A 15,629-nucleotide genomic window follows, 5' to 3' on the forward strand; every position below is an offset into this window, starting at 1 on the left:
TTACTTACTCCATTTGGGGAGGTGTTTTTGAAGTTCATATCCTCAGACAGTAGTTTTTACTTTTTAAAAACCCACCACCGTTTTTGAAACTTAAAGCAGAACTCTCTTCCTTCGCCTCACACCCAAGGGTCACAAGTTAATCTGGGTTACTCCTTGTCCTCATTTGCTGTTACAGCCTCTCAGAATCCAGAGGATTGGTAACAGAAAAGCGAGTCAGCATATTAAGTTTTTAGCGCAGTCCTGCAGGAGAGTCTGAACGTGGCGTGGAGTCCTCTTGGATTCATGTAGAATGAAATTAGATTGGCTGCAAAAGATCAAGTTAATGTGAATCTTTGGTCTTTCCACAGAAAGAGACAACTATAAGGCTGCGGGTGCTGTGTTCTCAGCTCCAAGGCCGCTTTCTTTGATTGCAAATGACAGTTTTTAGTGGAGCAGGGAGAGGAACAGAGACGCTCCCTAGCAATTCCCAAATGGTCATTTATTTAGTGCAGATTGTTGATTTGACAATGCACAAGCTGTTAGACCGCTAGGATCGAGCATTAGTAAATAATAATTATCATCTGCTCTTTCTCATGTTTTGTGTATACCATTCCGTCTTTAGATTATTGCTCAGAGCACATTCCGGCCGATTTCCTTTCACCACTTTAAACAGTGAACATTTTACAGATACCAGTCCAGAGGTCTTCATCCGTTGTTTGCCATCCTAATCAACACCCTGAGTGCCCAGACTTCTTAAGTAGGATACAGATTTCATCCTAGAATATAAAATAACACTATGTTTCCCTTTCACATCATGAATGCTTTCCGGAAAGGTAGTTTTCTCCCTCTTGTTACCCCTGGAGCAAATCTCCGTTTTCAGGGTAGTTTCAAGTTAAAGTTCACCCCTAAAACCTCTGCAATTCACAACTGTGCAGTTTTCATGTCTAGAATACACTGATCTTTCAGCGACGGCGTCTCTTTGATGGTTGGGAAATTCTTGCAGTTAGTCACATTTGAGAAAACTTGGAACAGGTTCTAGAGATGGAGACCCATTTACCTTGTACATTATTATGCTATGGCTGGATAGCTCAGCTATTAAAACAAAGGAATAGGGTTTCATAAAATAGATATGTTTGTAAATGCATGTCTCAGTGCTATGATGAGTTGGCCACTTATAAATAAAACACTCCAGATCTCACGTACACTCATAAATGCATACGGATGTATGTCTTCTTGGTAAGGAGCACAACTCCAGGGTGGCAGGTCATAAAGACAAAGCTAAAGGGTGAGTACTTTCAGTGCCTTAGAAGGAAGTGTATGTAAGGGTGTGTGTGTGTGTGTGTGTGTGTGTATGTGTGTGTGGAGAGAAACAAGCAATACATATTTTGATATCTCTCTTTATAACTGTACACCCTGGTGTGTGCTGTCCCACATTTTTAATTAATAAATATCAATAAATCAGTGAAAAAACAGTGAAAAATTTAGTCACAGGAAGCACTATCCTATACGTAATTTAACATTTTTAGTACTGCTCCCAGTTGGATTTAAATGAACATATTCCTTAGGTACAGCACCAGTGAGGCACCCTGGCTTAGAAAGAGCTTGGTGAGGAGGCGGAAAACTTGGAACGAATGTGAGGCTCCTGCGGTCAAGAGGGTTGGGTGCTGCCTGCCTCTGACTGTAATATTGAGCCAAATAGGGGAAGGGAAGGAAAGTGAGTTTTACCTGACTTGGGGTACCTGAGTCACATCCTTGGATCCCAGTCTTTGTGTTTTCCAGCATATTAATGGCTTTAATTTTTCCTTTTCCCTCTCTGTCCACAACCTATTTGATGGTGCTCCCATCTGGAAGCTGAGAGCATCCTCTGGAATGCATGAACTGTGGAGGACATTTGTCACTGTGGGTGGGGGTCTACCTTTCATAAAAAGAGCAGTTTATCTCCCAGACACGGTAACACCAGATAGCAGGGTACTGACGTGGTCAGTACTTTTGGGCGTACCGCTTGGGCCGCATCAGCTGTGGGAGGCCTGGAGATTGTCCAAACCAAAGGGAGAAAATCAGAGATGGGACCAGGTGGAAATGCTGAGAGTTACAGATGCGTCACTGAGGACCTCTGGTGTGGCTGTGACCTCAGTGAACACATTGGGTCCTGCCTAAGTAAACCAGAGTGCAGGGAGGGGTGGGCCGTGCACACAATGGGCATGCAAGGCAGTTTTTATCTGGTGGGGTTACCTTATATCCAGAATACCCCAGTCATAAAAACCATCATCTTTCCAATTTTTGACCATGTAAGTCTTAAAGATGAAGTGTAAAGCTCAAGTTTAGACTCCTGAGGCCACTAAAATCCCAGTAGTAGGACTCATCTAGGTGTTTAGCTATTTAATTCTACTTTTTATGGTTGTTCCAAAGATAGTTACCAATTTTTCTCTTTTTTAAAACAGATTTTATTTATTCATGAGACACACACACACACACACACACACACACACACACACACAGAGGCAGAGACAGAGGCTGAAGGAGAAGCAGGCTCCCTGCAAGGAGCCCGATGTGGGACTCGATCCCAGATCCGGGGATCATGCCCTGGGCCAAAGGCAGACCTTCAACTGCTGAGCCACCCAGGCATCCCTAGTTATCAATTTTTCTGTTTTGAGTAGAAGTATTTTAAAGCTGGACCAAGAAACTCCCTTAACACTCACATTTTGGGGAGCCCAGAGTTCATGTGAGCTGATAGACTTTTCTGGCATGTAGCCATTAAGCTACATATAGAACTCACTCAGAACTCTCATCAGTAGCATCCACATTATCTTGGGAGATCTCAGAACCAGGTAAATAATTCAATTCAGCAGATATTTGTAGACCATTATGTGCAAAGTCCTGTGCTAGACTCAAGATACAAGGAAGAACAAGCCACATTCATACAGTCTTGCAGGGAACACAGCAAGTATACAAATTGCTAGGATAAAGTAACTCATAAAAGAACTGCAGAGAAAAAAAAAAAAAAAAAGAACTGCAGAGTTCTGGGGGATCCACTGGGAGAAAATGGGAAAAGCTGCATGAAGAAGGTAGCATTTGAAAAGGGCCTTTGGAGAATGGACTGAATTTTAGTAAAGAGTTTTCAAGGGGACGTACCAGACAAAGGAAACAGACTGGGCAAAGCCTGAGTGTGAAGAGGCTCCAGACTTTTTCAGAGCAGCGTGAGAACTCTAGTGCCCTTTGGAACAGAAATCCTATTGACATTGTTCTCGTGGAGTCCCAAACCCACAAAGGTGGAATTCAGATAGGCTACACGTTCACCACCAGCTGGGTAATCTGTTAAAACTTCCACTTCTTATAGAAGAAACCCTAGTCCAAGTCTGAAAACTTTGACCTGACATGGAAGCAACACACCCACCCACCCACACTTTTTTTTCGTGAGTGGGCTCCCATTCAAGTAGGGAAACCCTTCTGTCCTTTAAGAGCTATTGCATAAATCAAGAGTCAGCGTTAAACCCAACAAAGGAAAGCCAGCCATGCAGGCGGTGAAGACCCTCCGACGTGCTGATACCCCTCACTCACACACACTCTCTGCTCCTAAGAAAATTATTCCGTTATTAACCCACTTTTACATCACCCTAGTAAATCACAGTGAAGACCTAGGTCAGTGCTGCCTCGGCTCTGTGAAGTAGGACCCATCAACTTAGAAAAAAGTTTCAGTCTGTAGAAGCTCTGTAGAGATGGCAAACAGAATGTTCACCAGGCTTAAGACAACGCAGGGGAACGTTGCAGCTTATGTGGAGTGGGGGACAGCTGCTGCCCGTCAGAACGGATGGCGAGGATGCGGCAAGAAGGGAGAAGATGATAAAGCAAGGGTGATGGAGGCCTTTTCCCAAAATGTCAGCAATCCAATTGAAGGACGCAAAAAGGGACACCTGGGTGACTCAGCAGTTGAGCGTCTGCCTTCGGCTCAGGGTGTGACCCCAGAATCTCAGGATCAAGTCCCACATCGGGCCCCCTGCATGGAGCCTGCTTCTCCCTCTGCCTGTGTCTCTGCCTCTCTCTGTGTGTCTCTCATGAATAAATAAATAAAATCTTAAAAAAAAAAAAAAAGACAAAAAAATAACAATCAGACCTCTAAATTCAGCGACAGCTTGAGATGGGAGCATATTGAGATGGAGAGGGTCAGATCTGGTTTTGCTCTTCAAATGGTTGTGTTGAAGTATTTTTGAATAGAAGGAATACGGAGAGAAACATTATCGTGTAGGCCCTTGCTCGAGGAGGCCACCGAGTGTGCCTTCTGCTGAGTGAGTCTTCCTGTGAAGTTCTCTAGTAGCCAAGGTCAGACTGTGCTTTAGCAGGAAAGCTTCCCCACTTCCCTTCCCTTGTCAGCAGCTCCCTATCCCCTCCCAGCTCTTAGCATCCTCATGTGCAAAACGGAGGGGATGGACGAGATCCCCCAGTCCTCCATCTCAGGTCCATGACTTCAGGAAGTCTGTTAGAGCCCCTAAAATTCCATCCAGCTTCATATATGCATGCAGGGATTTGCATTCTTTTCTGAGGAGAGGAATCTGTGGCTGTCATCAGTTTTTCAAACGGGACCGTGACCCTGAATGATTGTTAAGCTCCCTGGCTGCCTTTTCATTCTGTTAGTGCAGTGCAGCCAGGACCAGACCAGCAGCTCAGGAGGGTGCTGGCCCGGCCAAGGGGAAGGAAGGGAAAGGCCCTCCCTGTGGGACTGGCCAGGGCTGCTCCCCAGCTGGCAGGTGTCCTTAACCTCCCAGCCTGTCCTGAATGTGGGCCTCGATGCAGGCAAGGAGGGTACGGGCCGTGGGCACCTCTACAGTTACAATTTAGGTTCAGAGTGCTGTAGATCCTTCTATGCATTTAGAGTATTTCCAGAAGCTTCCCATGTCTAAGCTCTATTTAATGGAATCTATGCATAGTAAGTAATCAGGTCAGAAGAAGCAGCATCCCGGTTTGAGATCAATCGCTGGCTAATACTTTATCTAGGCCACTTTATTATCTCATGCTGATCCGATTCCCATTCTCCTCCTCCTTTGTAGCATGCACTTCGGCTGTGGTAAAAGTACGGATCACATACATATTAAAAACATATACCCATTCTATCTGTATGTAAATGCGTGAGGCACAGCTGGATATTGCAGAGGAGTTTGATTTACTAATAGTTATTATCTGTTCTAGCTGTTCAGTGGCAAAGAGAATTTCAAAGAAACAAGCTGGCGCAGAAATTGTCTTTATGCTATTACTATACTGCTTTAGTAATTGTTTAAAAACATGGGTTTTCTCCTTAGGTTCTAATAATGCCTGTTATTTTGTGCGTTTCCTGGTACATTCCAGAGCAAGGCGTCCTCGTTCAGTATCTCCTCATGTTTGGGTTTTGGTTTTTTGGGGGGGGTTTTTTGTTTGTTTTGGTTTTGGTTTTCCATTCAGGCTACTAAGAAGAAACACAGAGTGCAGTTTGCAATTGAAATTTGACATTTTGCTTAGAAAGCAAGTAAATCGTGGGTCGAAATCTAAAAAGCAGGTGTGGATCTTGGGGGAGGGATGTCAGTTATAATCAAAATAATGCTTTTAGATTTTTTTTCCCTTCATCTAAATCCCAGCAGCTGCAAACTTAAAGGCATCTCATTTCTCAGAAAAGGCTTTATGTATAAGAGGTGGTATTGTTTGGGGGCTAATAAACACCAAACTGCTCCAGAAAAATCTGTTTAAACATTTAATTACTTGTTAACTTGTTTAACTCCTCTCTGTTAAATTGTCACTGGTAGCTTTTCTGTGTATCCAAATCTGATTGTAATTACATTTTCATATAGTTTTGCTGGTTGTTCTCTCAGTTAATCAATGGCTGTGATAAACTGGGCATCTCCAAGGTCCCTTTTAAAAATTGGAGAAATCACCACGTTAGATTTTTGTCTCTCCAGCACCTCAATTCCAGGGTAGAAAACCCCTTTTGGGTTTACACCAAATGGTTTCATCCGCCATTGTTAGACCCAAACCTTTTGACCCCTGTGATAGTCAGAATGGACAATTAAGAAGATGATTTTAGGGGCACCTCAGTGGCTCAATTGCTGGAGTGTCTGGCTCTTGATCTCAGCTCAGGTCTTGATCTTAGGGTCATGAGTTCAAGGCCCATGTTGGACTCCATGCAAGGTGAGGAGCCTACATTAAAAAAAAAAAAAAAGGATGATTTTATTCAGGCTGTTGCAATATGGAGAATGTTTATGAGGGAGGGATGTCTCAAAGAAAAAGGAGTGGGCCATGGTTATGGAGGCAGGTAAACGAGGAAGTCAGATGGAAGGATGGATCATATCTCTGTGAAAGCTGGGTGGTCCTTTGTGGCTAACAAAAGAGTAAGGAGATTTCTCATCTATTCTTTCTTTCTGGGAGCACAGATAAAGTTCAACATTATGTCACCACATTCTACTAAACGGACCAGCAGTGAGTTTTGGTTTCTTTTGATCCAGACCTTACATGTATCCCAAGCACAAATAGGAGGAAATGCACATTTCAGCAGCCCCCTTGCATAGTGTTCATGGACCACTCTGCTTGCAATCTAAACTTTTTAAGATACTAATGATGATTTAATAAGCAATTACGAATTTGGTTGTCGTTTACTACTAGCTATTGCCTGTGTCTTAAAGAGCATGTTTTAAAACAGACCCTTAGGCCAAACTCATATGTGTGTCTGGCCACCCATTCTTGCAGACATCATTTTTGCTTTTGGTTATTCATCTGGAGGTGCAGATCAGCTCATTAGCCAAGGCACCCAGAATTTGCAGGGAGACTCCCTGACTGGGATTGTAACTTCAGCTAAGTATTTCCTTCAAGCACAAATAGCATCCCAGAAGCCTGGGGGCTCTACAGAGGCCCAGTTGACAACCATGTAATGATCTTTTTATTATTATTTTCAAGTTCTGAAGGCCATTAAAATCATCTGTTTGTGTCTGCTTATAAATAGGAATCCACTAGTAAGAAGTTGATTTTAGCTTTTTAATTGCACATAATTACAACGGCAAAATCACTATCTGGATGCTTGAGATCGCACTAAATCAGACAGCTTTAATTTGAATTTTTGATGACACGTTAGCACTTCAGCAAGAACAGAGAGATTATAACCCCAGAAAACAAGCTTTGTTTTCCCACAGACATGACTGCTTAATCTTTTCATGAGACTTGAGCAGATAAACATGTGTGTGTTTGTGTGTATTTATATACACGCACGTAGCAAGAGAGATACAGATAGATAAAAATCTGTCACTCCTTGATCATGGTGATCTAACAGTTTTAATTTCCCAGTTAAGGATAACTTTTTTCCTCCATCAGTCAGGTCAGATCTCTTAATATGGTGATGATTTGCCTGTTTAAGATTGCGGTTTTTTGAACTCCAGCCTGCAATGCTTCTTTCTCGTTTTACTGGGCCAACTGTCATCTTCCCAGCATCGCGTTTCATGGCACAATGAGGCTGTGGTGCCTTGACTGCAAAAATAGTTTGGTTATCCTGGAGGCAGTGAAGTGGATCTCTGGGGCTGCTCTGCTGTGTTATGCCACATTTACGGGGGGCGAAGCTGGGTCTTGGGAGTGTGTCGTCCATTAGTTCCTCATTTGACATCCACTCAGCCTGTTGGCAGTTTCTTTTATTTGGGTGGCGGCCTCGGTTTGGAATACCCTTCCCCGCCCTTGGAGATCTCCATCCTCCTCTGCATCACAGTGCTTGGTCCCTTCTCTGAGGCACTCCAGAATTTACTGTCTCTAACTTGGAATGGCACTTAACTACACAAAATTACATATTCGTCTTATATTCCCAAGTTGGCCCATGTAGTACAGGTTCCTAATGCTGGCAACTCATCGGAATCAGACAAGTGGGTTAAAAATAAAGAGGAAAAAAAAAAAAAAAAAAAAACCCCAACCCTGGATCCCAGCCCAGATCAAAGAATCTGTGATGCTTGGGCCAGAGAGCAGGTACTGTTTTGTTTCTTAAAAGCTCTCCGGGTGATTACAAGGAGCAGCTAGTTTAATTCCCTTTTTTCCTACTCGATTATAAGTGCCGTGAAGGAGGATCATGCTCTTAGAATTCAGTGCCAGCATGGTTGGTTCTATGCAACTGCCATTCAGGAGAGGTCTCTGATCTAAGAGAAATCGCTATCACTTCCTCTTTGCATGCGCCAGTCTCGCTCATCCAGTTCAGTGAAACGTTGTACTAGACATCGAACAGAGAGACAAACGGATATGTCCCTTGTTCTCAGTTTCCTCAGATTGACCCAAGAACAAGTAATCTCTGGACGTTGTGACGTACAAGATAAGTTAGGGTGATCACACCAGAATGCGTAGTCCGATCAAAGGGTTTTGTTGGAGTTACCAAGAGGTCATGTGGGTGAAATAATTTGATGCTAAAATAAAGGCATTTTTAGGATGTTGCAATGTTTGCAGGAGGGATAACATTCAAAGCATTTAACAACCAGTGTTGTGACCAGAGCAGGCACCGGGGTTTGGCCATCCCACCCTGGAAGTACGAGAAGAGCAAGACAGCGTTACACAGGTAACGTAGCACCTGTGAGCTCTCGGGTGTGTTCTGACCACACGAGAATCCACCTTGACCGTTAATTCCAAGTCAAGAGGTCACCAGAGAACCAAGACCTAGAGGAGACCACCTGGCCAGCACCATCTTTGCTGGGTTAGACTGATGGCAGGGGGACCCCACAGTCTTTTTCAGCATCACAGATGCGTGTCACCCCAACCCCTAGCTCTCAGGAATAATGGATTAAGTTGAAAACAACCAGAGACATTTAGTCATTTCTGGGGGAAATATAAAAGATCTGAAGCCTAGTCTCTGTGATTTGGGAATTGCTGTTGAAGGCAGCAAACTTGTTTTCCTGGGAGTACACTCCAATAAATAGATGCAATTCTTATCAATAATTAATGAGTCTAACCAGGAATTTCAAGGGCTGGAAAAATATTAGAGGCCTCCTATTTACAGTTGAAACCAGCTGGATTTGTTTAATGGGTTGTTTGCTTTTTAATTTGTAGCAGTTTTGAGAGAGACCTTTGGGGATCGGGAGTCTTGTGGTTTCAGTGAACCCTTTTGTAGATATGCAGTTATTTGGGGGGCTGGATCTGCCTGCAGATAATTTGAGGTTCGCTTGGCCATTTAGAGACTGCCTAAAGGCAGTAAAGACATTTGGGCCTTCTGTCCTCTATTTAATTTTCAAGATTAGAATTAAACATTAGGTCTTGGTCTACCGAGAGACATTTGCCGGAGCATGGACTAGTTTCTTTCCAGTATCCTGGTTTACCGTTTCTCTGTGCTTTCAGTATAAATGGTCACTGATCCTGAAGTAGGAGGCTAGGTAGCATTCGTTTATTCGTGCAGAGGTTCCCTTGACACAAATAAAAATGGAATTTTCAAATGTAACCTGATTAACTCTTAATTGTATACCAATAGCCTACGTGTGTCTCACCTCCCTCAGAAGGCTTCTGGATGGCCTGCGTCTCTTTTTAAACTTGGGGGGGGGGGGGCAGAGGGATTCAATTAATAGCAGGACTTTCTAATTGTGGGACTGGTGTGGAGTTGACAAAAATTTGTATAAATAGGGTACATTTTTCCACTTAAGAGGGCTGTGCTGAAACATTTTTAATTGGATTTTCATGGTGATTGACAGCATTTGATTATGACAGTAACTTTATTTGGCTGGACTGCTCTCGCCTCTTGTTCAGATTTTTCCATCAAAGCTCTTTTTTATCCTCTGAATCCCCAGTGGAGCAGCAGTCATTGTGGAAGAGCCTTTTAGCACCTTTGTTGTCACCATCCCTGGTGATGATTGGGCCCAGCTGGTAGTAGATAAGAAAATGTCCCTTTCACAAAGAGGCTGTGTCTCCCGCCTCTGTGGCTTCAATAATTTTAAGAGCCCCCAAAACCTGTTGAGGATTAGAAGTAGCTTTAGATGTGAAATGAGTGTTAAGTATTAGTAATCGGGAGATTAGGGCCCCAGGGACGATGAGAGATAAACAACCGCAATTAGGGCAAATCTGCCGATGTAAACAAAATTTAGCAGAAACAGATGCCCTAACCATTTTGGGGGATTGATTTGAGGGCACCAAGGAATCGATTTTTGTCTTGTTTACACTTTCAAACCCCTGTGATATAGTGAAAGGCGAAATATTTCATACAGCCTGATTTTAGTTAATTTTTTTTCCAGTGCCTCACAGTAGGCGCCTGTCTTCTCGCAGTGACCAGGCCTGAGTTTATTCAGCATTCACAGGGAGCAGCTAATTGTCTATGAAGGGCCCCCGTGTTTAAATGGGCTTGACAGGAATTTAAATTTTGTTTCAATCAACCCCTGTGCTCACAGCCTGCTCCAGTTTCTAATTTTTAAATTAAACATGATTTTTTTTTTTTTTTTAAGCCAGAGCCTTGCCTCTGGAATACTCTGGCTCTAACTCTCGGAAGGCAAATCAGCAACCCTGGAATGCTAGTGTGTGTAGGGCCCGAGGCACCAGCTCCCAGGCTGGAAAGTTCTTTCTAGAACCAGAGCCGGCGTTTCGTCCCCTTCAGGGAGGTCAGCAGAGCTGTGGCTGGGCACACTGTCCTTCCTGCCTGCGGAAATAGCCCAGCTCTCCTGTGCAGGCAGTGGTGCCACGTCATGTGGAAAGTGGGTTAAATACCAAAGAAAGGCAGAAGGGTAGATTTAGAGGGCTGGTTACATTATAACCTACTGCACGTCTGGTACAGATACAGATTTCAGACTAAGGCTTTTCTACTCCTGTGAGATGGGAGGGAACACCTCTGGGCAGCACGAGTGTGCTCTCGCCGTTTTTAGTTGTCAAGCACCTGCCAGGTGCAGAGCATCCTACCTGATGCTGAGGAAGTGTTGTGGCAACCCTGAATCCTGACCTCAACCAGCTTATAGTCTAGCAAGGAAGATGAGGCTGTAACAGCCAAGCCCTGGATGGGACGTGAGACCCACTGAAGCCCTCCCTCCGCAATTCCTGCCCACCTTCACCTGCCCCTTCACACGCACGCTGGGCTCCAGTATTCTCATGGTGCCCAGATACGTGAGACAGCCTTGCGTGGTCATGTCTTTGATGTGCTGTCTCCTTACATCCACGTGGGAAATTCCTGCAATTCCAGTAATTTCAAGAGCCTCCAAAAACGTGTTGAGGATTAGAAGTAGCTTTGGGTGGGAAATGAGTGTTCATTGGCACAGCCTCTGTGAGGCTTCCCAGGCCTGCTTCGGTAGGGTTCACGACTTCCTGGTGTATGGCATCCTTCCTGCTGGCAGGTACCTCTGTTAGTGCACTTTTCACGCTTTGTGGCAGCAGCTTGTCTACATAACTGGTAACAGTGCATGAACAAGACTACTAGTTTCTTTTTTTTTTAAGATTTTATTTATGTATTCATAAGAGACCCAGAGAGAGGGGCAGAGACATAGGCAGAGGGAGAAGCAAGCTCCCCGTGGGGAACCCGATGTGGTACTCGATCCCTGGCCCCTGGGATCATGCCCTGAACTGAAGGCAGACGCTCAACTGCTGAGCCACCTGGGCATCCCAGGACTACTGGTTTCTAGAGGACAACGTCATGTCTTATTTATGTGAGTATCCTGAGCATAGCCCCAAGTAGAATGCCCACTATATAGTTATTGAATTGAAATGGTATGAATTTAACAGGTAAAATGTTTTCTGTGGGAGGCAAGGTTTCTTCCAGCCAGGGTTTTCTGGGCAGGCTTTGTGAATTGGTGACAAGTAAGGCAGTCCTCACAGAACATTTATTAACGTGAGCGTCTTACTTTTTGCATACAACATGGAACACAGCTCGGATCACAAGTGGCAGACCCTGTAATGTCCGCACTGGCCAGAATCTATTACAACTTATTTTCTCTGAACTTACCTGAAAGCACTTATGAGGATTGCATGCATCTTGGAGCTGCAGATAAATTCAGAAAGGCTTCTGTTCTTTAACATCTAAAAAACCAAAATTATTGTAGAGAGAGAAATTAATCTAAACAGATAACATTTCTTAAACACCTGAGTTTCAGAGTTCTTTCATATAAATTACTCATTTGACCCTCACACAAACACTACAAGGGTTATTCCTATTCCCATTTAACTGATGTGTTAAACTGGGGCTTAGAGAGGTTAATTGGCTTGCCTGGAGCCACAAAACCAGGACAGAAATGGGACCATTGTGCCTTAAACAAAGCTGTATCTACTGGTGCACCCTGAGCAGGGGATGGTGCTTGTGAGAATCTCAGCTAAGTCAAACTATTTCTTGCACTCAAAAATAAAACTCAATACAAATAGCCTGCAAAGGAACATGTAGGATTTCAGCAGGGTGCTGGTGAAGCCAAAATGCCCCTCTGGTCCCCTCCACCTTGGCCTCATCCTGCAGCTGCCATAGTTGAGGCAAGGAGCTGGTGGCTGCACACTGCAGCAGGTGCCTGGCCGAAGCCTCAACCTCAGTGCAGGCAAACCAAACAGGAAGAGAGAAAATAATTACGAGCAGTTTGCATTTGGTCTGTTAGTTGGTTATCTGAGGCTGTGAGTATTTTTGAGTTATTATTGTTTTTTGCTTTTGTCAACCTGTAGCAGAAACCAAGAGCCTCAAACCTTATTTTCAGTTCTTCCATCATGGTTACAGAAATAAGCGACTTCTGGGGTGCCTGGGTGGCTCAGACCTGCCTTTGACTCGGGTCGTGATTTCAGGGTCCTGGGATCAAGCCTGGCAGTCCGGGAAGTCTGCTTCTCCCTCTCCCTCTGCACCACCCCCCCCCGCCCCGCCCCTTGTGTGCTCTTTCCTCTCAAATAAATAAAATCTTAAAAAAGAAAGAAAGAAAGAAGCAGTTTCCAAGAAAAACTGTTCCTTGAGTTTGGGAGAAATTTCTTTTAACTTGGCAAATTTACTAGCCACATTCTATTCGTAGAATTTATTATTAGATGCTCTATTTAGTGCTATTCAAATATGGACCATGAACTAGTAGTAGCATCTGAACTGTTTCTTGAAAACAAGAAAGGAGTTTGTGCTAGAATATTAAATCAAGCATGACTCAAAGCTTCTGTTTAATTCAGCTAACATTCATTGGTAGCAAAACTTGGTCAATGAAGGAAGCTGTGTGCTGATTCACTTTGTGGCATAGCGCCTTATCTTGTCGCAGACGAGTAGCAAGCAGTTCCCGGACCAACCACTTGAGTTACGGAGCTGCAGGAAACATAGAGGCTGATCAGAGGAGCTTACAGTGTGGTGTGGGAGTAAGACATTTATATAACTTCTGCAGGGGTAAGCTGACCTGATAGAAGACACGAAGGAGCGGTTCAGTAATCTGTGTTTATAGATAGTCAAAAAGAACTAAGTGAAAGACCACCTACAGAATGAGAAAAATATTTGCAAACCATACATCTGATAAGGAGGTAATATCCAAAATATATAGAGAACTCATACAGTTCAATAGCAAGAACAAAACAAACCAATTAAAGGACAAAGGACCCGAATAGATGTTTTTTTCAGAGAAGATCTACCAATGGCCAACAGGTACATGAAAAGATGCTCAGCGTCACTGACCATCAGGGAAATGCAAATCAAAACCACAATGAGCTGTTACCTCACACCTGTCAGAATGGCTGTCACCAAAATGACAGGAGGTAAGAAGTGTTGGTGAGGATGTGAAGAAAAAGGAACCCTCTTGCGCTGTTGGTGGGAATGCAAACTGGTACAGCCACCATGGAAAATAGTATGGAGGGTCCTCAGAAAATTAAAAATAAACTATATGATCTAGCAATTCCACTTCTGAGACTATATCCAAAGGAAGTGAAAACATTATGTCAAAAGAGATATCTGCACCCCCGTGTTTATGGCATTATTTACATAGCCAAGACCGAAAACAGCCTAAGTGTCATTGACTGATGAATGGATAAAGAAGATGTAGTATATGTGTGCAATGGAATATTATCCAGCCATAAAAAGAAGGAAATCCTGCCATCAGCAACAACGCTGATGGAACCTGAAGGGACATCATACTAAATGAAGCCACACAGAAATGCAAATACTGTATAATCTCATTGTATGTGGAATCTCTTAAAAAAAAAAAAAAGACTCATAGAAAATGGATTTTTGGTGGGGAGGGTTGGATAAAAATGGTCAAAAAGGTCATAGATAAATGTGTGTACAAAAGGTACAAACAGATAAGTAAGTAGTAGGGATATAACATACAACGTGATAGGTATAGTCAACACCACCTATGTGTATGGTATATTTGAAAGTTGGTAAGAGGGTAAATCCTAAGAGTTCCATCACCAGGGGAAAAAAAAAAACATAAAACATTTTTCTTTTATTCTTTTTTATTTATATAAGATGATGAGTCTTTTCTAAAAAGATAACAGATGTTATGGTAATCATTTCACAATAAACGTAAGTCAAATCATTATGCCGTACACCTAAAACATACGTTGTAGTACGTCAGTTATATCTCAATAAAACCACCTGGGGGGTGTGAGTAGAACTAAATGAAAGAGCATCCAAACTGATGAGTGCCTCAGGAGATGTGTGAACAAAGTAGGTCACACAGACTAGAAAGCCGGACAGAGATCAGGGTCCATCAGGAAAGCAGAAGGGAACCTGAGGCTGGGAAGACCGCCCACAAGTGTCTGTCCGACACAGGCATCAGGGAAGCGGAGCAGCAGGAGCACAAACATGGAGCCATGGCCTTGCTCGTTTCTGTAACCATTAAGGCAGAAATGGAAAGGTGGAAAGATTTGTGGCCAGGCCACTGGCAAGACACACTCTCTCCTCTGTGAAGTCTGGAGAGGCCAAAGATGGGCTCTATATCTTGAAAATAAGACAAGAAGCAATATGGTAAACTGGAAAAGAGCATTGATCTGAGTATTAGAAGGTATGATTTCAAGTACAAGCTCTGCCTCTAAGTAACTGAATAGTCAACAATTACATACCTTATCCGAGCTTCCATTTCTTCTGTAAAATGGGGGTGGGGATACCAATCTTAAAGTACTGTTTTTATTTAAATAAGATAAGAGTCTGTGAAAGTGTGCTAGACACATGCGGAGCACTAAATCATTTAGCCTCTTTGGGTCATGATTTTCTCATCTGTCTATTGTTCTGGGCATTTCCAATTAGTAGCTTCTTGAGAGACAAATGTGTTTAGTGGAGCTGAATGTGAGTTAGAAAGAAATGTGTTGGATGTTTGCAGTGAGTGTCCAGTGAACTGGTAATTTCCTGGGAGGTGGATGGATTCCTGTGAGTTTTCCTCCTCAGTCATTAGAAAGCTTGATTTTTGTCCTCTTTTGTCCTTGGTAAAATATAAGCAGCATCTTGTTGGAGGGAATTATTGTGAATCAACAAGTTAATCAACAAGTATTTGTTGTCTGTGTCTCTGAGGTGCTGTGATGGGTTCAAAAAGAATATAAGAAACAATTTGTGTCATCAACGAGCAGATGAGACACACCCACAGGAGACATTCCGAGAGGGCAGGGTAGGTGGTGTGCTGCTGACTTGCAGGGTGCGAGAGCTCAGGGGAGGATAGCTAAGGGGTCTGTGGTCAGGGAGGCAGCTCAGCTCCAGCTGGACCTGTGGGATCGTTGGAATTTGGCTCAGTATGAGAATTAGAAAGCGATGGCTCAGCCAAAAGCCAGCCCCTCCCATCCCTCCA

The 15,629-nt window shown here is 43.5% G+C and overlaps 1 protein-coding gene across 8 annotated transcripts in view; it reads left to right on the top strand.

Annotated features, from left to right (window-relative positions):
* The window catches only part of MAP2K5 (mitogen-activated protein kinase kinase 5), a 256,636-nt gene that overhangs the window by 218,763 nt on the left and 22,244 nt on the right, over window positions 1–15,629 (top strand). The gene's annotated exons all lie outside the window — the stretch shown is intronic.

The sequence above is a fragment of the Canis lupus genome, chromosome 30 (genome assembly GCF_011100685.1).
Source record: "Canis lupus familiaris isolate Mischka breed German Shepherd chromosome 30, alternate assembly UU_Cfam_GSD_1.0, whole genome shotgun sequence".
Classification (NCBI taxonomy): Eukaryota; Metazoa; Chordata; class Mammalia; order Carnivora; family Canidae; genus Canis; species Canis lupus.